This window comes from Mchenga conophoros, linkage group LG17 (genome assembly GCF_057382185.1).
Source record: "Mchenga conophoros isolate Kocher_MC1m ecotype Shallow Benthic linkage group LG17, M_conophoros_male_GT1.1, whole genome shotgun sequence".
Lineage (NCBI taxonomy): Eukaryota > Metazoa > Chordata > Actinopteri > Cichliformes > Cichlidae > Mchenga > Mchenga conophoros.
This window is the reverse complement of record NC_140542.1, coordinates 24,455,213-24,479,845: the sequence shown is the minus strand read 5'-3', so window position 1 is coordinate 24,479,845 and position 24,633 is coordinate 24,455,213. Positions and strand designations below refer to the sequence as shown.

At 40.0% G+C, this 24,633-nt stretch overlaps 1 protein-coding gene and 1 long non-coding RNA gene across 3 annotated transcripts in view; one reads left to right on the top strand and one right to left on the bottom strand.

Moving 5' to 3' along the window:
- The window catches only part of LOC146555524 (ankyrin repeat- and BTB/POZ domain-containing protein 3-A), a 283,020-nt gene that overhangs the window by 40,786 nt on the left and 217,601 nt on the right, over positions 1 to 24,633 (top strand). The window lies entirely within an intron of this gene.
- LOC146555529 (uncharacterized) lies at positions 12,816 to 13,149 on the bottom strand. The gene is made up of 2 exons (XR_014889154.1): positions 13,117 to 13,149; positions 12,816 to 13,035 (listed from the first exon to the last, which is right to left on the bottom strand). It is a non-coding gene; the product is annotated as an uncharacterized LOC146555529 (long non-coding RNA).

Below are 24,633 nucleotides of genomic sequence, written 5' to 3'. Positions count from 1 at the left end.
TTTATATTAATGTTTCTAAAATCAGCCTTCAGCAGGTGCAGCTGAGGCAGTCCAAGGAACAGATGAAAATGACACTTGCTAAAGTTGGTTATGTAAGGATTTTAAATCTCAGTAAGATAAAGTAAAGGTCTCTCTGCTTTTTTTCTTCTTTTTTATTTGGCAGGTTCTCTTACAGAACTTGGACCAGAAACACAAAAACATCCCATTATTGAGTTCAGGCTCATGAAACAAGCAGCTTTTACCTCACATGGTTACCATATAAACTAAAGAGTGATGAAATTTCAGTGCTGAGTTCACACTGTTTGCATTTCCAACGGGTCACCAAAAGAAGTTAATTGCTTAGTAAACAAATTGCTTAATATTTGTTTTGATGTTACATTCAAATGCCTCTGGCTTCTGAAATACAAAGATGGCAATGATTAACTAACAGACTAACTACGTTTTGGTAAGTGGAAGAAGATTGATTTATGGATGGATGATCACTGTGCATCATTGTGAGGATTGACACTTGAAACTGTTTTTCTGGTAATAGCAAGTAATAGTAGTTTGGACATGTTAAGATATCTTTGTCTGGATTAACATATAGCAGGACCATAATAATAATAATTAATACTTTATTGGTCCCCGTGGGGAAATTCCTCTCTGTATTTAACCCATTCATTCAGTGAAGCAGTGGCCAGCCATTGGGCGCCCGGGGAGCAGTATGTAGGGCTGCTCTCAGTCGTTTGACATATAACTATGTGCTCATCCAACTGAGCTAAACCTGTGCCCATAAGAGCGCCCATAAGAGACTAACTAAACCAAGAAAGGACTATTTATCCACATGGAGGAAATCAGGGGGATGGAAAACAGGAGGATGATGTCAGCTGAACAAAATCTAGAAAACCAGGAAGTAAAAAATAAAGGGACAAAAGACTACCAGAATAAAACAGGAAAGAATAACTGAAACATTGACATGAACACAAAAATTCAATGGATTCACATTCAGTGGATACAGACTGTAGCACTAAAACATAACAGGAACTGAAAGAACAGAATATATAAGTGCACTAAACCTAAATGACAGACAACACCTAGAACCCAGAAACCATGAAAACTGGTAAATAAATGAAAATCCAACCTTAATAATAACTAAACAAAAAACAAAAACAAAAAACAAAGCGCCCACAAAAACCTGTTAACTGAGATTAAATCCCTGGAATAAACCAAGCATCATAACACTTCATTAATCAAATTATTGCACCTTGCATCGCTTATCGAAACACTTACAAAATACAAAATACTGCACAGATACTTACTCTTTGGAAATAAAGTTTCCAAACTGTTTTTTTTTAACTATAAATAAATGTTAGAAAAGTCCAGTAAAAACAGATTTTATATTTTAAACACATCTGAATGGCTGCTTGTTCCTTCTCACTTCCATATTCACAGGCCCAAAACCAGAGCCATGTGCCAGATTATCTCTCCATCCTCCCTTGGTGCTTTCCACTCCCCCACGGTTTCACCACACAAACATAAGCCGTACTGAGCTTTTGTACCTTGGGGACTGACAGCAGCATGTAGGAACGCTGCCAAGCTGGTACAGTAAGATAGGCACGAAATGCAGCGCTATTCCCAGCAGATAAGCCCACTGAAAGAAAGCAAGCGAGTGGTTGAGTCTAGCATACTACAAGGGTCACTGGCTCGATTATCTATCCTCTCTGAGCCCCTCCATTGTTGCAAAGGGCCCATCTTATCTCCAGGCACTAGATCTCTGGCACAAATGAATAATCACACCCCTTATCGCCACGTGGGCTCAATCCATCCTGGGGATGCGGGGCTTTATTAGAACACAGGGAGAACCTTTGCGCTCTCTATGTTGCCATGAAGGCCTGCATCCTCGAGAGGGTCGAGTATGAATGTGCGCATCTGGGTGCATCGGTGTACACATGTGTGTAGAACAGGTATACAGAGCAGAAAAAGGGCTTTCAGTGGGCTAGGGAGAATGATGAGCTTGTGGTGGACATTTGTTAAGGTAATGCTAATGGACCTCTGTGCCCTGAGCAGTTCCCCACTGTAATTTCCCTGCTGGTCTTTTATTGACTGACTGTCATTGTGCGCTGCAACCTTAAAGGAGCCCATCCGTCATACATCCACTTGTACAGAACCTGCAGTACTGAGCCAAGCCAAAGTAGATTTAGATGTTTGCCAGCTGGGCAGAATATCAAGTGTTTTATAAGTATTTCTCTCACTTTTTACTCCTACTGTATTATTTCTGATTGCTGCAGTTGAATTTCATTATGTTATCACATTACATTGTTTGAGTGTGATAATGCGCCATAGACTCTATGGCTTCCACAAATGTTTGCTCCATTGTGCTGCTTTTGACACTCCATAAATATACTAAAGTTTAACACTGTTTATTTGCTGGACCACTTCAACAGGGCACAAAAAGGAGGAAATAATTGTATTTACTTCCACAATTGTTCCACTTAAAGGGCGTGAAAATCTAGAAAATAAGAGACAATAGAAATCCCCCAACATTCACAACAATTGGCAATTGGCAGTCAGCAGAGTTCCTGATTAGGCCAGTCATTTTAACACGGTAAATTATACCTTTCTAGGAATAATAAATATTCAAGAAATCTATAATGCTGTGGAGTCTGCTTGTCCTTTATGAGTTTGTATAAATTCCCGCTGGAGCTCTATTTCCTCCCTACGTGACTGTACATCAATTTTAAGTATGCTTTTATGAATTCTCTTGCCAATTCTCGGTGTGGCGGAAGACCTACAAAGCCAAGTCCCCCAGAGAAATTAAGTACAGTTTACTTTACAAATTATCAAAAAGAAAATACTGTTGATCTACCATAACAAGCGGCTGAGATGTGTTGGAAAACAGTAACAAACCCTCAAATTTGGAAATTCCACTAGTGCCTTAGATCAAACACCACTATGTAAGCGGTGTCTCCAGTGGCATTAGAAAGACTGACCCTTGTCCCCAACTTCTGCGTCTTAAACAGCAGATCTTTGCTGAAGGAACAAGTTGGAACATGTGAAAAAAATCACGGTGACATTTAAAGCTATAAAGAAGCCGGAGCGCCGGAAGAGACTGCACGCAGGCCCGGGGAGAACAAGCAAACTCTACAGTGGCTTTAAACCAGGAATCTGCTTCCTGTGAGGCTGGAGTGCTAAACCACCTTGAGGAAGTATCTCCCAAACAAACTGAAGTCCAACAAATAAGACAAACTGTTGGAGTTGCAGGAGAAGAAACATGATTGGATGGCACAGGAAAGAAATAGTAGCAAGAAAAGAAATAGCAAGAGAAACTGCAGCTGTGATTTGCAGCCACAACTTGACTTTCTATGCAAGGATATCAGATCCATGAACGTATAAGACTAAAGTAGGTGCCTTTAGGGAAAGTAGCGCAGAGTGAAGAGCAGAGGTGGTGGGCAGCGTTGGATGGGAGGGAGGAGAGGACTCAGTGGTCCTCAGGCAAAGACGAGCTAAAGTTTTAACTTGGTTTCAAATTACAGTTGGAGAACTTGTAAGTAAGTTTACTGTTCAAGTGGAGTGAAGCGCTAACTAGATATAGTGCTGGTGGTGATGAATGCTGCACCTCAGGTGTGGAAGAGGCAGCAGGTGGAGCTATGGCGAGTTAAATATACAGCCTCACAGAACAACAAAAGGACAAAGACAAGGTGAGGAGAACAGCTGACACACTTTTTACCTTTACATACTTCCCACTGAGCCTGAGACCCACATGTTTGCTATGGTTACACTAATGTTGAACCCGTCTGCACACTGCCCGCTATCCAGTTTTATACAAGAAAGAAATAATTTAAAAATTGATTTCTGCTTCTTGGAAGTTAGGCATGAGGAGACGCAGGTGCCTGAACTGAACAATAAGGCAACTTGAAAGGCCACAGAAACAGTATGCCTTGTGATTATTGCTCTTTTCTTTTTTAAAGAGCTACAAGTCCACTTTAGGAGGCTGGAAGGGTGGCGGTAGATAAATCAGAATTCTGTCAGACAGGAATAGATCATGGCTTTTTACTGGTTAGGTTTAGGTATTAAATATTACTTGTCTAGGTTAGGACACATATACTCCTTGACAACATTATCCATCCATCCATCCATTTTCAACCACTTATTAGGGTTCTGGTTGCAGCCTGGTCACCCAGTCTGGGTTCTTTTGTGATGGCATGATAATGTGATGAAATTGAATTTAGAACTGTAGTCATGATTGCCTAAAGCTGCTGCACAAAGCAAGGAGACCTCGCATATGACAGTATTCAATGGCTTGGAAATGAGAACAGACTGAAATCTGCTGTAATGAAACTATTATACTCACAAAGGAGGCGGTGTGACTAAAAATAAAGACTCGTGTTAAAAGAGAAAGGTGAGCTTTACCATAAACCCACAGTTAACCTTAGAGCCTGCAAACACTGACATTGTTAATATTCAGTTGGTCTTTTTTATGGTTTGAAGCATCAGAAGAGGCTGAAATTGGTGTGAAAAATAAAGGCAAAACCAACATTATTCATCAGTAATAAAACAAGATATGTTAGTAAAGTAAAATACCTTGATAAAAAATGAACATGACTTCTACTTGAGTAGAATTACTCAAGCTTAATGGATTTAAACAGATAAAATAAAGCATCTCAAAATGTAAAAAGGCTCAGTTACGTTAAACACAAACACAAAATGAGCTCATTAAATGTAAACTACTAGTAAAAAGCGAGCACTGGGCATGTCAGATGACATTAAAGTGGCTCAATGTGCACAGAGGGAAGAGTAAAGACAGGCATTTTGATTAAAAAAATTAAACGTTTGTTCATTGCAAAACTAATTTGGCATCTTATCAGCAGGGCGAGCATCAAAAACAGAGCTTTTGTCTTTGATTCAGACGTTTCTCATCAGTTCGCGTCAGCAGCAAACAATTTGCAGCTCTTGATGGATTTTAATTTAGTATAGGCTTAATGAGCTTCAGATATTTTTAATGTCACTAGACATGTGTAGAAGGCAGAGGTGGGACCAAGTCATTGTTTTGCAAGTCTCAAGTAAGTCTCAAGTCTTTATCCTCAAGTCTCAAGTCAAGTCTCAAGTAATGTCAGGCAAGTCAGAGTCGAGTCTCAAGTCACTGGTGTAAAAGTCCAAGTAAAGTCACAAGTCTGAAATTTTGAATTTCAAGTCCTTTCGAGTCTTTAAAAAAAAACGAAAAAAGAATGTTGCAGTTATGCTAAATGTAAATATTAGACCATGTAATTTTTAACTCTGTGTTTTTCTCAACACATGACAAAATAGTGAACTTAGAAAATATACACAAATTGTGAAATTGCACCTCTTTAAAATGCAGCTCAATTAAACCTAGCTCCAAGAATAATTTTCACCGACAGTTCTGAGATAAGCTGCATGTTATTCTTGGATGCGGTTGTAGGACCGGCTTTAAAATCGCATGACAAAAATATCATACACATTAAAAAAAACTGCATCACCAACGTAGCCTGGACAACATTTGCTAGTTAGATGAAGTCAGCTATCTCATCTTAGCATATTTATATGCATATTTATAATCATACGGTTCTTGGAGTGAGTGCATACACTCATGAAGTTTAGTAACTTCAGGTCACTGCAACAAGCCCAGGTACAGTTTACCGACGGATGGGTACAGGACCTTGAAATGCACCGTGGAGAACGAAAGACCATCGTACGTATCATAAGTTTACCAGTCTCACAAATCGTCGTCATAAATACACATTCCTTAACCGTTTATTAATAGGACCTTTGAGCTCAATGGTAATTAATTAGCAGTGGAAATAATTTCTGGTAGCATCACAGAAATGTAGCAGTGACAATAATACTGTATGCTGTAATCGTACTGGGCAATTAGTGATACAAAAAACCTGTTTTATCCTGTGAATAAAAGTATATGTTTTTGTCAATGTACCATAATAACAGAAGCGAAACGCAATATTGTGTCAGGACAATTCACTATTTATGCACAATAAACAAAGGAGCATAGCGCGACAATTTCTGTTCAGCGCCAGACTTGCTTGTAACCTATATCACCAATTATGTTAAGAAAAATGACGCATTAACTACAACAGCAGACTGACCTTTGTGTAAATGCTTGGAGCAGACTAACCTGTGAGCTGGAGTGTTCTGGGACGTTATATTTGATCTTTGAATGGCTGCAATCCAGGCCATCCGTCGCGTCTTTGTTACTTCGGAAACATGGCTCGAACAATTTCTCTTCAACGACGTAATCCGATAACAACGGATCTCTTTACCCGTCGGCTTCCCGTGGCTGTCATGTGACCGGCTATTGCAGTTAATAATACAACAGCTTCTTGCCATTTTTGTGTTTCTTTTTATCGCTGTGTAACTGATTTTAATTGAAAGCCTGCGTGCGCTAGTACCGCTTGCCACGAGTTCCCAGAATCCTTTGCGGTTCTACCTGTGAATGACGTCACATTTTCAATCTCTATATAATATGCATGTTAAATTTTATATTTGGGGTAAAATATCAAGTCTTTTCAAGTAAACCGGTTCAAGTCCAATTCAAGTCCCAAGTCATTGGTGTAAAAGTCCAAGTCAAGTCACAAGTCTTAGAACATTTTTTCAAGTCAAGTCTAAAGTCATAAAATTAATGACTCGAGTCTGACTCGAGTCCAAGTCATGTGACTCGAGTCCACACCTCTGGTAGAAGGAAAGCAGCGTTTAAAGAGACGGACACGTCACAGTGCTCATTGTTTGTATTAAAGGCTGTTGAATCACTGGACCCTAAATAAGCAGAAGATATTTTAATTTCCAACTTTTGCTGTCCAGGTCTTTTGCAGTTGCTTTAAATGAGAGTTTTATTCATATTTTCAGACAGCCATTTGGCCGTGAGAGCACACTGCTTTCTGTTTACTTTGGAACCAATGCTTGGAAAAACATTAAAACATGAAAAAATGTTTCAGAAGAAGTGGATTTATTTCCACATATTGATTAAAAACCTGTCCCTTTTCCCCCGCCAGTTTACTTTTAATTGTCTAAACAGGAGAAAATGTGTCACATGCAGTAAAGATCAGGCACTTGCAGACCTGCTGCATTTCTCTTTAAATCCTCACACATTCGCTCGGAGCAAATCAGAATGAACTCTTTCAAGATCAATAGAACATGCCCTTTAATCAGCCGGCTGGATCAAACTTCAGCAACTTGGCACAGTTCACTCTGGAAGGCGCCGCTCAGCTACGACACAAACACAAACAAAGCAAAAGCGTCCACGTGGAGCTGCACATAAACACAGAGCCCCGCCGCAGCCTTTTCTTACATGCTCGTAGTGGTTTTACACATGAGCAACTGTCATGCTGTGTTTTGTCACATGCTTTCACAGCTACGAGTAATCACATGCAGTTACAGTCACTTTAGCCCCTCGTGCTTTGGGAGCCAAGTTGCTGTAAATGGTTTCTCAAAGCAGTGGGAGAGCAATTGACAGGCTCAAATCACACACAGTGACCAGTTATTGTGAGTTATTGTTTGCCCACTTTAAAGCATTTAAATGGTGGAAAATCTGCAAGGGATGAGAATCAGTTTAGAAATATTAAGCAGGCATTTTTTATTCTGTCAGTGTTGTTGAATGTTAGTGTAATCTTTAGCAGCAGGGATCAGAACGTGCCAATTAGCACTGAGGGGGTGGATTTCCTTTTATCTGACTTTTTCCTTTGTTGTTGTTTCATTTGTCCCAGTTATGTGGCCACTGTGATGTCATCCATTTGCTTCCCCCCCCCCCTGATCTAGAAGTATATTTGGTCGCTATACTGTATATAATGGACCAGTGACTAGCACTATTCCTTCACAGAAAGACGGTCTTGGGTTTGATTCCAGGCGTGATTGCGAATCTAAACGATTATCTGTCTGCAGTGTATTAAATTCTAAGTAAACATGAAGGGGATGTCCACTGTAGTGACTTGGATTAGTGGGGGCCTTGCAGACAGCAATAAACTGTGTACATCTGTTTGTTGAAGAAGCCACACCGATTCAGATGAATGAGGACTTTAAAAAAAACAAACCCCTCAACAACAACATTATGCTAGGAATAAAGAGACTATCCACAGAGGCCAAAACTATCTTTGTATCAATCTATAACCTTTGTAAAGCCTTTTTTAAAATGCTTTTAAGTTGCATTTTGCCATGGGAGTCTATGTAAACTGACCCACTTTTGCTCCCAGCCTCAAGTGGCAATTCCAGGAACTGCAGGTTTTGGTTCTTCCCTTCCACTCTGGTGCACCACAAGGTTCTGTCCTGGGTCCTGTCTTATTTGCTGTGTATGTGCTTCTCTTTGCTCAAGGGCATTTCTCTCCATTTTCCTTTCCTGTTGCATCCTCAGTCAGAAATCTTTTAACCTGACACTGACCCAGGATCAGGATTTCAAGTGTCTGATTTATATTCCTTCTTTGTATTTCCATCTGAGGGATATTGCTGAACTCAGGCCTGTTATGTGTCAGGGCTAAGAAGGAGATGGATTATTTAAAGTTTTATTTCATCCCATTCAATCTGTGAACACATCAGCTAGCGGCTGACTTTGCCTCCGGGGGCAACCACCAATTTCTGTGAGCTTTCAGGATATCTGAGTAGCATATGATGGATAAGCTATAGCTGGTTCCAGACTTTCTGTTGGTTAAAGTTTAAAAATGCAGATTCTTTCTTTTTTTTTTTTTAATGAAAAACAAAACAAAAGGTGTTCTCAGACAATATCCAGTTTCTGTGTTTGTGTGTGGGCAAGGAAAACTGAAATTTTGTCTCATAACGTCAAAAATTTTTGCAACTTCTCTCCTTCTTTGACATCCGATTGTGTGTCATGTAATTGTTTTGGAATGAGAATCTTGTTTTAAATGACCATGTGGACAACTATCATCAAACAGAGGAGATGGCCTAGGACGCCAGCTGTCAACCACCTACGATGCAGTCTTGAGATCCCTTCCCTGGTTACCTTAACCTTCACGTACATTTTGCGTCAGGTGACTTCAGTAGGTTACGTGATAGGATGAGACAACCTCTAGTCACACCTTGAGTCATGTGATTTGGCACATGACTAATAGTAGGTCAATTACCCTCGATAGGAAAACATCTTCCTAAAACTTAAGTCTAGTTGGTTTCTTTCCCAGCTCCTTAGACTACTATGACCTGAATGAACGAGAACCTACACAGACATTTGTGCTCTCTTTTTCTCCCAGTCGCAGTAACTGGCTGCTCCTCCCTGTGCCTGCTTCTGTTGGAGGTTTCTTCCTGTTAAAAGGGAGTTTTTCCTTCCCATCATAGTGAACTGCTTGCTCGTTTGTGCCGAATGCTGTAAGGTCTTTTTCATACAGTATAAAGCACACTGACATAATTGCCGTTGTGATTTGGAAGGTTTATAAATAAACCTGAATTGAATTGAACTCGCAGTGCCAGAGTGTTATTTTTCTGAGAGTAAATGGCTGCTATTTTGCACCAAAGCAAATACTCACACGCTGATTTCTGTAGTAAAAGGTTTCACATTACAATTTGTGACGCAAAAGAGCCCCTAAATTTGCATGTAATGTAAGGGGGAAAACTGTTTCATTTTCTTGCAATATAAGGCAATAAAAATAAAAAAAACAAGCTCATGGAAACAAAATCCAGCCCTGCTATTTAGAAAGTTAAAAGTAAAATCGACAGAAATCACTGCACTTCCTGTTGTGCACCAAACAGAGACACATGGTTATTTTCCTCCAACCTGCAGAAGAGAATTCCTTAATAAGTATTGGGAGTATGGTGGAAGGAGCTCTAACACCACTCATGGATGGGCTCCAAACAATTCATTTTTGACATTACCCCGGTGGGTGCTGACATTAACTCAGACAATGACAAAAACTGGCAGGCTTTTCCACACCAAACCCCTGTCATTCATATGAATGGGATCCATGCAGAGAATGTCCAGGACAGTCAGCAGGTGTTGGTTATTCAGAAATTGCAGCACACATCATTATAATTCCCTCATGCTGGCCCTCCACACCCACTGTGGTTTGGTACCTGCAATATGTTAGCCATGTCTCCTTCCTTTCTCTATCCTTCCCTACAAGTGTGATGTATTTAAATTCCTGTGCTTTATCCTTTACACTAAACGGGCACAGACAATACAATATATAGTATAGTAGCAATATAGAAGTACCTACATAGAAAAACATACAGTTGAACACTATGGATTGGCTTCTCTAGAGACCACACCTCAACATTATTGAAGCAATGTGTGATCAATTTAAAAGAGAATGAAACAAATAGCAGCCAACATCCAAAGCGCTCTAAATGTCCTTCAAGAAGCCTGAAGAGCTGTTCCTGAAGACTGCTTACAGAAATTATGAGAAAGCTTCCCTATAAGAGAGTTCAGGCTCTGTTGACGAATAAAGGTGGTCATACCAAACACAGACACAAGCTCTGTTCTTCCCCCAGTATACTGTATTCTCATCTATGTTTGGACATTTCAAGAAATCTCTGCACCTATTTATCCATTTTCCTGCCAAATGTAAAAAAAGCAAAGGGCGGCTTAAGACTTTTGCACAGTACTGCATGTGTGTGGGAGGTCCCAGAGCAGAGCATCACCGTGAAATTACTGCAACACCATTACAAACCTTTTAACTAAAGTGTTCCTCTGGAATTAAAAGTTGTACATTTGTCAAGACAACTCTTTGACAGTCTTTTGAGTCTGCCTTGGACTGCAGCACTTTGATTGTGTTGCCATGGTGACCGAACCAAGTCTCTGGGCAATTATGGGAACATTACCTTCATTACAGAGTGTGGGAGTATAGTCATAGTTGGTTGGGGTTCGTGAGGATATGAATCTGCCATTTATTTAATTTAAAATGAGGGATTGAGGGAAGCCTCATAAATCTGCTGGTGTGAGAGATTTACATTGTTCACTGCTGTTGAGACTTTTTAAAATTGTATGTAAGAGAAGAATTTTAATCCAATTATGGTTTATGGGGAGTTCTGCGGAGCACTGGGCTTGCTAAACGACACAGAAAACACATTTATGAGTTCAAGAAGATAAAACTTTCCTGCTACTCTTTGTCTTTCTTTTCTTTTTTTCCAACATTTGCAGCAAATTCCCTCTGAAATTTATGGGCCTGTTAGGGCTCCTTAATTTAAGCTGCAGCCAGTCCTTCTGGCCACACCACAGTGCCTGTGGAGGAGGCCATTACCATTCTGCACTGGGTTTAGAGATGACCCGGGTCACAGATGACATCAGAAATACTCATTTCCCTCCCTGAAGTCTTCCAAACTTTTGCACCGCAACGAGGTGGAGGAGCTGGCACAGACTCTTCCTCTGCTACCTTCATTTTAATCTCAGCTGAATTTCTGCTTCCAGAAGACATTTTTGATTTTAGATTTGCTGAAACTTTCCCAGCTTTAGCTTGTATTGTTTTGAAATTTTGAAACAATACGAAGCACTCTTGATATATAAGTATTAGATTTTGATTCTTTTATTGCAGCACTAAATTGAGGTTTGTGTTTTGTTCGATCGGTATCCTTCACGTAGCTTTAGAGAATAGACTGTTCACAAGACACACAGGGACACGTTTAATCTGCAGATTAAACTGCAGATTTAAACCCAAATTATCCTCCTGCCTGTGTGCTTCACTGCACATGTTTTGCTATGAGTACTTCCACTTACAGAAATCATATCCCAGGCTCTAACCCTTAACTTTACCCATCACGACTGGATGTGCATCCTCACCTTAAGCTGACCCTGAAAGGAGCAATTCAGCATTTTGTGGAATACACCTTTTTGGCGTCTTTCCCAAAGTCAGATATAATCAGTGCTTGGCCAGCAGCAGTTAGCTTACCACACAGACTGGAAACAAGTTTTGATGTGCTGAGTAACTGGCTGTTTCTTATCTGAGTTGGGCTTATAAGAGATAAAGTGTAAAAGCTACAAGTGTTGGGGTTATGTGGCAGAATCTCAGTTGGCTGTCTGGCAACCTCATAGAGGTAGTAAGACTTGGAGGGCAAGGGAGTGGGGTAATGTCCGAAATCATTTCTTTTAGCGACAACAGTGGTTTACTCTATTAAACTTCAGGGTACCGAGTACTAGACTATTTTTCATTAATACACTACTTTGTGCCTCAGTTCTTCCCCCGTTCTGCACATTTTGTTTTCTTTTGCAACACTTAAACTTTGCTATAAATAAACCAAATAGTTTTGTTTGAGACTAAACCCAGAAATTGTCTAATTAACACATTCCCTCTAAAAAAAAAAAAAAAAAGCAGCTACAAGATCCCTTAAAAAGAACAGACAGCAAACATGACACAGTTTAGGTTACATTAAAGGTGGGTTTCAAAGTGGCTTGCAGGTGAAGCAGTTTAAATAGTGCAGAAAAGCATTGTTGGCATCATCTTCCCTCTCAAGCCAACAAATTTTCACATTGTTACACTTTTGTTCAAGTGTGGCAGTTCAATGTAGTTAACAGTAATTTGCAGGCAAAGGTGCTCTGCTGGTGTCGTCACTATCACAGGATTTGTAACCGTAGAAACCAAGGTGATGTTAGAAACATTTGCATTTTAACTGTTGATGTTAAACCCAAAGACGCATTTTGTGATTTTTTTATTCATCCTAATTCTAAAAACCCCCCTGTTTACTCACTCACTTTAATCTCTAAACTGAACCAAACAGAGACAAATTCATAAAAACGGAAGTAAAATGAAAGTTTAAGGTGGTTGAAGATCCGTGCGATTGTAACATCCACAACCCCGCCTCATACCGAACACAGACTTCTCCAAATTTTGTTTTTGTCAGGTTTCAGTTAACGGACTCAGGCGCAGACCGGGACTCCTTACAGGATTTACAGATTTTATTCACACAACGACACCAGGTGATGCTATTTACAAAGTGCTGGAGGGAGGGGAGGGGGGTCCAGGGTTCCGGGGTATGTGAGGGAAAAGACGGGGATCTAACATCCTCCAAAGGCTCTCTCTCTTCACTCCCCACACTGGGGAAACACCATCCACTCACTCGTCCACGGGATGACAGGCAGGCAGGGAAAGGTCCGGGATAGATCTGTACACAGAGATAATAGTTAGAGGCGAACAGACGGAACGAACTCACAGATCCTTATTTGCAATCTACTGAGCGACTGACGCTGATAACTCAACGATCCAGCGACGAGTGACAGTGCTGCTGTCTTAAATCGGCCTTGTGATTATCCCGATCGGCAGCAGGTGCGTGGGCCAGGGGCGGGAGCCCGTAATGAGCATCGCCCCGGCAGGAGAGAGAGAGAGAGAGAGAGAGAAAACATGTTGCCTAATACAGAATCAGCTGGTGAGGCACAGGGACCATGACAGTTTTTCCCTGAGTAAATATAAGTATGTGTTGAGCTTGGAGTAGATGTGACCCCAATTACAGTCCACCCCTTACCTCCTGTTCTGTAACAAGTGTAACACTGTGCTGAATCATACTTGCAAATGCTTAAGGGTCCCTTAGTTAAGAGGCAGGGTAGAAGTGCAGCAGCAATCTTTGGAACATCCTTACTATTCATTAATGAAAGCACAAACTTGAGATGGAAATCGATGCATTATAAAACTTCACTTTTTGGGGGAGAAATATAAAGCATAAAATGTACATGTTTCCACAGAAAAGCTGTTTATTCTGTACGAAAATAATGACATGAATTTTTATCTACAAGTGTCACAATGTGCAAACACAGGGAAACAGAAAAAATTGACTCTCTTTGGCTGAAACTTAACAAGGTCCAGAAGGAAACAAATATGAATACAGATTAGACTCAGGGAGTCGGTGGCCTGTACTATAAAATTAGTTCAACATACTCACGGCATTTTTCCATTATCTGGATTCACTTACACTAACTTTGGCAATCAGGAAACGCAGTTAGATGAAGCCCATCATAATCTTGCCAACTTAACCCAGGGGTTTTTCCCTGTGTAGCATTGGCACCATATGACCAGTCACAATTATGAATAAGTGTACTGGCTGCAGAGCAGAGCTGATTTTACATAGAAAACTAGAACTCTACTGTGGGAAAATATAAATAGGTTAAACATGCAATACAGCCTGAAAGCAACACATCTCCTGACAATGCAGCAAAAAACCCCAAAACCCAAGCAATAAAATTGTGTCTGAGAAACTATAACTGATGCTCAGAGGCTAAAATATTGGGCCCAGAGGTCTGTGGCATCTTCCAGGGATCAATTAATTGATCAGTAGGCAGTATTTTCATACCCGTTGATCTCTAATCTCTAAACATAATGTCCTCTGGAGCAATAAGAAGTGATCCAGCTTCATAGTACATAAAACTGATGATTAACCCGAATATTACCTGGTTAAGATGAAATCCTGCTTCATACTACAGACCTCTGAATTCACAGAGGACATGTCAGAAAAAAATAGTGTGATAACTCAAATGGTAGCAAAAAGAAGGGACTTTGTGAACACGAAGGACTAATCGCTCTCAAAAAGCAGGCAGGAGAGGAACAGGGGAAGACAGAGAGGAAGCACAACTAACAGAGGACACAGAGAAAACAACCCTTAAGAGAGTGATACTTGGTGTGAGGTCAAGGGAACATTTGAGATCAATAATGTTTCCCTCTTTGACTTATGGTTATACACTTCCTATTTTATTATTGTAGTTATTTGTCTCTTGTGTCTTGCATTTAATTTTACTTCGTCCTCGTGTCTCATTGTCTAGATTTTATTCACCTACTCCACATGGATCCTGGATCCACTCCCCTGATTGGCCCTCAGTGTATAACTAGTGTATAACTAGTCCTGTCTGTTTCCCTGCTCCTCCCCAGTGCTACGTGGTTTCAGTAAAGACTGGATGTAGGGGCTGGTTTGGAATTGAGCCAATGCAGTGCTTAAACAGCTCTTCGAAGAAGCAAGATAATATTGTCAGTGTAAAGGTTAAAAATAAATGGGTCCTCACAGAAGCAGAACACAAACATAGACACACATGGTCATGTGGCTCGTACCCCTCCCTTGCCCTACATGGCCCCTGTCATCACTCACCATTACATCATGCAATTAAAGTAGAACATAGGAACTTTGTCTGGGCTTATTTCCAAACACAGTGTAACTCAAAATTGATTTCCCCTTAATACAACCCCACACTGGCATAAAAACAGCCCGGTAGATTTTGCGATTAATGTGGCAGAACGGATTCTGCCACAGCACACTTGTTACAGATGCCGATAGAGCGCACACCCTTCCAAAAGAGATCAGCTGTAATGATCAAATGAGTCGCAGAAATGATGAATTGTGGGTAATTATGAGGTTACTGCTCGCGCATGCAGAGAACGCTTAATAGCAATTCACAGTTTATGAACACTTTATGAATATTAATTGTTTTGTTCATGAATCAGAGGTACAGTGTGTAGGTGAACGACTCCTTAACTGAGACTAATTTCTTGGAGGCAAAGAATTAAATAGGTTAATGGGCAGAGCCAAAGAAACGTGATTGGAAAAAGAACTTTTACAAACTTTCTCTTATCGCATGAGTCAGTCAGTAAATTACAGTTCAGTTCAGCAGGCTTCCTGCTGTGTTTAGTAGTAAAGAAAAAAGTAACGTCAGAGGAAATGATTACACTTTTATCAAACATTGCATTAAGTTTATATTAGGAGCTACAGTCACTCAGCAGGACCTTTGATTGAATGAGTGAGTCGATGAACACTTATCTATAATAATGACATGAGATTTGCCTGGATCTGTTTGATTCAGCACAGCAGTGGATTGATTGATTGATGCCATTGTAAGCTTGCAGTAATTAATTTAAACAGGGCAATGCAGCGCTTAGGAGGAACAAAAAGTAGTAAATGGATTTTTCAGGTTTACATTTTCACACTAGAAAGGCAAGAACATTAAAAGACAGGCACCTCTCGCAAAGACATCTTCTTATTCCTATCTATATCTATATCTAATTTCACTTAAAATTACCTTGTGTCTACACTGTAACTTATTTTGGTACAACCTCAAATGGTTGCCAGTACATCACAAATATACTTTTCTCTCTTTCTTTGATGAAATGTAATCAGTGTGTCCTCAACTCGGGTGTCTGACATCCCTCTCACTCACAGCAGTGATGATCACACCATAGTCCACTTCATTGTTGCCACATTACCACTTTGTTATTAGATTTAGCAGCTTAAAATGGCTCATTTTTCTCTCCATCTGCTCTGTTTAGTGAGTGAGAGGGAAGCTATTATGATCAGTGTTTTTCAGTTGCTTTGGAGTTTATTTTGGATCCACGTTTATTATTGAGGGTTTTCTCTTTGATTTTGCAGTGTTTCTAGTGCTCAGAGTTTTGATTATACCTTAATTTCATTATTATTCTAATCATTTTTGAACATGCATGCTTAGATTGCTTTATAGTCTTAATATTTGGGGTCCTCCTGATACTCTTCTTTCCATAAAAACATCCATGTTAGGTGAACTGGTGGTTGGCCATGGATGTAAAGTGGATTTGTTTTTGAATTTACGGTCTGTCTGGGTTGTTTTGATTACTTTCACCTGTGTTTCATTCTCCTCCTGTTTCTCACTTCCTATCCTCCCTCAGTGTATAAATAGTCCTGTCCCTCTCGTTGTATTCCCAGTGCTGCAGTCTAGTTTTTTTTAAAAGTGTTGTATATTTTCACATGCACTTTTTTAGTAGGCAGGATTTGTCTTCACTTTTCATGCACACGTAAACACTGTTTAAGTCACTGAAACTCCTTTTACAGCGATGATTTTGAATTTCTGCTTTGCAGGCAAGGAAAACTGCAATTTTTGTCTTGCAATGTCAAAGATTTGCACCCTTCTCCTTTTCTGATGTCAGACTGTGCACAGTGTTAGTGTCTGTAGCCTTCTGATTGGGTAACATTTCTATGCAGTTAAGGTTATATCACTACCTCTTACAATCACAAACAAGTTTAGAACTACTTGTTGTTTTGTTGACATCTCAAAATAGTGAAAATCTACAGAAAATATATTTTCACTCTCCGGAGTAAGGCCACCGTCACACTAAACGCAGACCCACTGCAGGTTTATCTCCATGTGATTCTAGGGTAGATACATAAAGCTGCATTGTAATGAAGTGAGACAGCACTTACTGATACAAACAGCACAAGGACAAAGCATCTCACAGCTCATATAATGCAGCAGTAGACGGTGCAAGACGCCCACTGGGGATGGTTCTTTGGCCAGTTCTCACTTATTAGGATGGCTGACTGAGCATGCAGACACCCTGAGGGAAGAGGATGTTGAGATGGTGGGTGGTGCTGATGGAAGGAGCCACTTTAGTATTCCTCAAGATAGTTTTGTCTACTTGAGCAGGGTCGGGGACAATGTACTGTATGTGTGCACTTCCTTGTTTTAGCTTTGCATTGTGTTTGGGGTCATCTGGCAGTTGACCTCTGCTTTTTGGAAGAGGTTAAAAGCGAAGAAACACAAACTGTAAATGTTGGAAGGATGCTTTTTGATGATAAAGGTTATAGAGGGGGGTGTTTAGAGAGGATGGTTTCTATAGAGCAGTTGCTGCAGGAAGGTCACCATATACTGCTGATATTTATTTATTTTTAGCTTTTTATTTCTTATGTTTTCTGCTGTTTACTTCTGTTGAAGTGCTCTCAATAGAACACCTACCCATGTGCCAGAAAGTTGATTCTTTTCACCTGAACACTACAGAATCAACTTTCTAGGATTTCCTTACCTGGATGATTGAGCATGCATCAAGACACCTACCCATGCGGATTTTCATTCCACGGAGTTACCTACTTATTTGCATGAGCTTGAGCTCTAGGCCTTTTTTCTAAGTGTCTAGATCAATGCAGTGAATCTCTAATCTCCCAGGAAATATGTTTCAACTAGCTGTTTCTGATTGGAAATAAAGAGAGATTCAGCAACTTCATAGCTTATTCGGTGCTTCAGAAACACATTTTACTTTTGGCTTTTGTAATATTATGAAGGTGTTGCTTCTCAGTGGTTGTGAGGCTGTAGGAGAGGGAGAACACTGGTCAGTCCTCCGTCACTGCCAAGTGGTTCACCCACTCAGCGTCCAGTAAACTTTCCTAGTACCACGTTTTACTTTTCCACCAAAATATATTTAGATTAGAGGATTTGCAAGAAATGTGATACTAACATCTATTTTCCAGGGACCGTTTCTGCTGTCTTCCACTCATTTGGGTTTTGCACATAGACTGTAGATAAAAGATGGCTAAAGCCAGCATGATGTCACTCATGTGACGAGTTACCAACTTATTTGACTAGTGACGTGCAGAAAAATGCATTTTTAAGGCACTTCTAAATTCTATTTTCAGACCTGGAGGCTACATCAATTCTTTAGATACAGTGTAATCCTCTACACCAGTATGTAGTTGCTATGGTGATAATCATTCATACCACAGTTATATACTGCCTGCAGTAGTGTTCTAATCAAAAGGTGCTAATTAAACATACACACCTTGGTTTGACCACATAGCACTGATTGCATTTTTAGCTTGTGTAAATGATATGCACTTACTTTAAACTAAACAAGCGAATGATTTCAGGTGTCTAGTGGGTAACGCAATCAAAAGACTCATGTCAGTCTGGGAAGATTAGATTAGGATTGGTTATGCAACATGTGATGCCAAAATAATTAATGGATTCTACTGACCTGACAATAGTGAAGCTGAAGCTGTAAGTAAACATCTTCTGCAACACAGATTTCTTTTCAGATATTTTTTGTAATTTAGTACGTTGCAATATTGAGGCTAAATTCTAATGGAAAGTCAATAAACAGATAATGACAAGTCTGGATGAAATAATGACAAACGTGCTGTTAATCATCCTGTCCTCACAGTCAACAATATGTGGACCCTTATTGACCCAACAGCCGTTGTTGCACATACTGTCAGCGATCAATGTCCCATGTGAGTAAGTGTGAAATTACTACCTTTGGGCAACTGGCAATGATTGCACGTGTCCGCTGAAACAACAAAGAGCAGATCTGCTTCTGAGCTAGACAGAGACATGGCCGTTCGTTTAGAAAAAAGAGATGGTTGTTTCTATAGTTCATGTACAGGTATAGAGAAAACCTTTGTATCAGGCAAATGATAAATAAGCACAGATAACTCATATTACACACATACAAAAATATAAACCCGATTAATTACCAAGAAGCCAATCTTTAAATTATAATCACATAACTCAGGATCAAGGGAATACCCCCAAAAGTTGATTATGTTCACTGTCATTGCTCAGTGACAAAAACACTTATTAGCCCCTGAAACGAGGTCCAGGTAGTGGTTACAGGAAGAGGGCAGTAGATAGTCTTGTTCTAACTGCTTCAGACAAAGCTAATGACCGGACCTCATACGGAAAGATCATCCCTGAATCGAGGAGGGGGCCTAAGGGTACATCTTTCACTATCTTGCAATACTGTGATTTAATCCATTCCAGAATTACAAAGACTGGTCAGAATCAGAGAAAATATTCAGTAATTGGCAGTTCTCTGGGTGAAAATGCCTCGGCCATACTGCTTTGAGACGATAGATAAAGCAACAGTAACTCAAATAACCACGTGTTACAACCAAGACCCCACCAGGGGCCACTCATATCAGCTAGAAACAGAAAAGTGAGGCTGCAGTTCACATAGGCTAAACAAAATTAGACAATAGAGGACTGTAACAATCTTCTGAGTCTACTGAGTTCTACTGTGAAATTTGAATGGTGTAATGGGGTCGTATGTTTTCTTGGAAATTTTGGGCCCCTTTAGTACAAACTCAGTATTAAATGCCACAGTCTACCTGAGTAATGCCGCTCACCATGTCCATCCCTTTACGACCAGTTTAGCCATTATTTTTTATTAAGTTCAAGCGGGATAGCACACCATGTCAGGTCAAATGGAACCCCAAATGGAGCAGATGCAGAAGACCATCTCTGAACACACAAAACATGGGCTACAGCAGCAGAAGACCACACCGGGTACTATTCACATCAGCTACAACTGGGAAACAAAGTCTACTCAGCATCACCAAAATAGGACAATAGAACATAGAAATGTAGCCTGCTCTGACAAACTGAGCATTGTTTAAATACCACAGCCTACCTCAGTATTGTTGCTGTTCATGTCCATCCATTTGTGACCACAGTGCACTAATTTCCTGATTGCTGCTTCCAGCAGGATAACAAGACTTGCCACAAAGCTGAAGTCAACTCAAAATGGTTTCGTGACCATAATGAGTTCAGTGGACTCAAATGGGTGTTACAGTCACCACATCTCAATCCAATAGCAGCGGTGAATGTACTGTTCCACATTACAGATGTGCAAGTGATAAATCTGCAGCAACTGTGTGATGCTATCATGTCAGTATGGACTAAAATCTCAAAGGAACATTTCCAGCAGCTTATTGAATCCACACTACAAAAAATTCAGTCAGCTCTGAAGGCAAAAGAGGATCCACTCTAGTACTAGCAAGGTGTACATAATGAAATATCCAGTGGCTGATAGATTAATGGTGAGAAGCATTTAATAAAAAACATCATCATGGTACATATAATTAAGCAGTTGGGGCCATAATTGACCCTAATTATCACTGCCTCCATATGTCATGAATAGCAGAGTTGATTAGTTCAGTTAACTCACCAGGGCTGGCTTGTCGTTCTTCATTTACCCAATTTTGTTTTTTTAAAAAGTAAGACAAAATTCATTCAAATGTACTGATGCAGGCCAAAACCACCAACTCTTTCTCTACCCATATATTTTTATCGAGAGCCACTGGTGCTTCAGTGTGCTTTGGAAAAGACTAAATTTACAATATTGATTTCACCTGTATTGCCCTCCTAGAAATACATCGATATTTAATGTTTATTCCTCAAGCTATCTCTCACATTAAAACAAAAAGCTCCACATTTTACATAAAATATGCAGGAAATTCAGAAAGAAGTAGCAAAAAAGCACAAAATTGCAGGATTAAGCTCCCTAACTGTAAGCATTTTTTCTTTTAACTAATCAGTTCCTTTGGCCCTAAAATGAGAAACACATTGAGGGCAGATGAACTGTCAAACGAATTATATTAAGGTCACACAATATGTAAATCTCACAAGTAAAGCTAATGTGGAAGTAAATCTGCATTCTTTCTGGTGGCCAGCAGGGGGCTACTCTTTTGTTTTCAAGAAGGAGAGTCACTCCAGTTGTGTTAAACAAATGTAACTGGATTTATGACCTGAGTAAACATTTTTCTGATGGGCTTATTGTCATTTGTTAGTTTAAAGTCTTATTTAATTCAACCTGATCACCATTTTTCAAATTGACTATTTAAGTATAAACTGGAAGATAAAGTTAACTTGTTCTCACTGACAAATCACTACTATATGAGCATTCTCAGTTTTTACAATGAAATCCACCACTCACATCTGGTGCCAAAAGTTAAGATGCCTACTGGCAAAAACGGTCAATTTGAAGCTCCAGAAAGCGTCTTCACAAACCAGTGGGTGACATGAATGTTTATATCCATCTTTTATATACAGTCTTGGAGGCTATAGTCATAAATGGTGTATGAACATTTGTTTGGTATAATCACAGCTTCTACTGAATATCATAGTGGATGCTTGCCATCTTGCTTGCATGCCTTTTTTATGTTTACACCTTCCTTTTTTTGCCTCATTATTCAAAACTTTTAACCTTTTTATAATGTGAACATGCGCTTTAAAAAAAAGGAGTATATATGACAGAAAATATGAACAAAATCAACAAATATTCCAAAATAGGCCCATAATCAGTCACTTTAAGCTGTTTAGACTCCACTTTTTAACTATTTATGACTTTTTCCTAGAGTAACCAGTCCGGCGCTTCTGGTATTCAAGTTTTAATTTTCTAACTTGGCAGTCGATCAAGCTTACTCTCAGTCAGACCTCACTGAAGCGAGAGTCGACTTCAAAATACAGGACTGTTCTGGATCCTGTATCCATGATGCCACAGCCGGCCTCATTCTGAAGCAGCGGCCTTTCATCTCTGGTGAACTCCACCTAACAAGCTCATTTACAGTGGCCACAGCTACAGCAGTGTGGGCTCAGGTTGTAGGGAGACTGTTTTTACCTCAGTGAGCTTCATATTTCATCACAGCTGAAGTAAGCAGGATGAAAGCTGTGGCTCAGGTGGGGATTTGATTGTTGTTATTTTCCTCTAATAAAACCTCCTTTTTTTTTTTAAAGAAACATTGTATGTGGCTACTTGGGTGAGTTCAGCTAATTAACAAAACACTTTTTTTTTACCCTTAATACATATTTTCTCATTTGTATTTTTTATTGCCTTGGTCTTGCACGATAAATCTCAGGGGATGCAATTAACTGGCTAAAGCGAACAGTAAAAATACTATTCTGAATCACAAAGTTGCAAACTTGAGACCATAACAAGAGGCTGTAAATATGCTTTGCTGTGTTTTTTTTTATGTGTGCATGAGTATAACAGTGATTCTCATTGTAGATTTTATGTTTAATATTTTTCTTTTGTGGATCATTGTTCCAAATTCCTAAACCCTTGGCTGACAGCTTCCGTACTACGGTGATAATAAAAGCAACGGATCTTCAGGATTTGTACAGTCATAAAAATACACAGTAGGGGCCCTTTGGTGTCAGTATCCTCAACCACTGGTCACAGTAGTGGACGTGGTTTTGGATTCTGGTTTTGTTGGAGCAGCACGTTTGTTCCAATCCTCACACAGGGCCAGAAGCTGTGGGTATTGACCAACAGAAACAGGCTTCCTCTCACTCGTAGAGTCAGGAGCTGAGTCATTCAGTAGAGGATCAGAGTAGAGCATCAAAAGGATTTGAGGCAGTTCAAGCATCTGGCTTAGGATGGCTTGGGAAAACCTCGGTATCCCTGGAAAAGCTGGAGTGAGTGAGAAAAGAGAAAGGTCTTAGACCGCTGCCTCTGGTGTTGAATTGCTGTTGTTTTCCTAGTTTTATTTTGAAATCTGTTACTTTTTACCTGCCGTGCATCAGTTTAGTAACACCTGAGTTAAGTTACAGTTCTTTGCAGATTCCCTTTGACCATTTGTGTGTCTACTGTTAGCATTCCAGTGATCTTGTGTATTCCTTGTGTTTTAAACGCTAGTCTTATATTTGCCATGTTGTCCTAGTTTCTAGTTTTCACTGCATATTATTTCCTTGTTCCTCATTATTTCCCTCATATATGATCTGAACTTCTGAATGCTACTTGCTCATGTTTTTTTTCTCCAAACTTGCTGACCTTTCATTTAGTGACCACCATCTGGAAAAAAAAACTGTAAACATTTGGATTTTTATGTGCCAACAAACAAACAGTTTCATTGACTGGCTCCAGATTCAAGCTCTGGTAATGTGTTCTATTGATGTTTTCATCATAAAGGTTCATGAACAGTGACTGAAAGAATAAGATTATAGATACAGGCTGTTGACACGAGCTGACATGGGGACAAGTTTACATGGGCATCTCTGAATAGACTGCTTTCTCCACAACCCGCACACATAGCAAACAGATGGATGCCATATCTGGTGTTTACTGTCTCATGGTGTTTCACTCCTCTTGTTTAAGAACTGGATGGAGAGAGCTAATGGTGTGTGGGGTCAGGCGAGTTGATGGGGGCTTAAGTTGCTGGTTTGCCTGTTTAGAAGAATGTTTTTCCCCCTTTGCTTCATGTGGTTTGGGTTAAAGTGCTCTACACTCCTGTTAGCAAATGACACTAGAGGGTACCAAGTGTGGCTAAAGAATCCTGAACAAGAACCCGTATGTGACGATTTGGGAGTGAGGCTCATCTCACAATTTCCACAATTCGGTGTTTCATAATTTTTGCGCTTAGTGACGGTTTAAATTCATTCAAATGTAGAGCGCATGTCTTTTTCCACCACTGCTGATCAGCATAAATCTAATACAGCCTCGTCATATCAGTGTCCTTATCCAAACAGAAAGCTGCTGGCCTTGTGACTGCTGGAGCCAGTGCTCAGTTGAAGAGTGGAGGTTGTCTGAAGGTATTTATACAGTTTGGGGGGGGCGCTGCCAAATTCACTCATCGGGAGCTGGTATAAATCATTTTGTCAGCTTGTATGGTGTGGTAAGGTCAGGCTGTCGTTGTTTTGGTCTTAAAAAAGACATAACTGCACACAGAAAGCCGCGGGGGACACACAGACACACTACCTACAGTACAGAGGAGGTTTCTCTGGAAGCCATACTGGTGCTTATCTCACTCACAGGGGCAGCACACTTGTAATAGCCCTGGGTTGTAATGATGAGGATGACAAATTCAGTACTGTATTGTGGCTCACAGTTTGCAATTTGTCATAAATTACTCATGTTCTGATTAAAAATAAAATAAAAAAAAAAAAAACGGTCACAGGAGAGATGGGTAGGAAAGAACTCAGATAGCTCCCAGGCTAGATCCGCCCTGTGGAAGTTACATTTACATGAGAAGCATCCAAAAGGAACAAAGCAGTGGTGCATACGTGTTAAATCAGCAGCCAGATCAGAACCATGTCATTTATGAAAAGTAATCTGAGACTGGGCTGAGCAAACTCCATCTTAAAAGATGTGAACAGCCAGGCCAACAGTAAAGATTTAGATGGTGCAGGGTTTATTTATTCATGGACAAAAAGGTTTTAGGAACTAAACTAATGAAGTGGTCAGTAAGTGTATGTATATTGACCTACAGTAT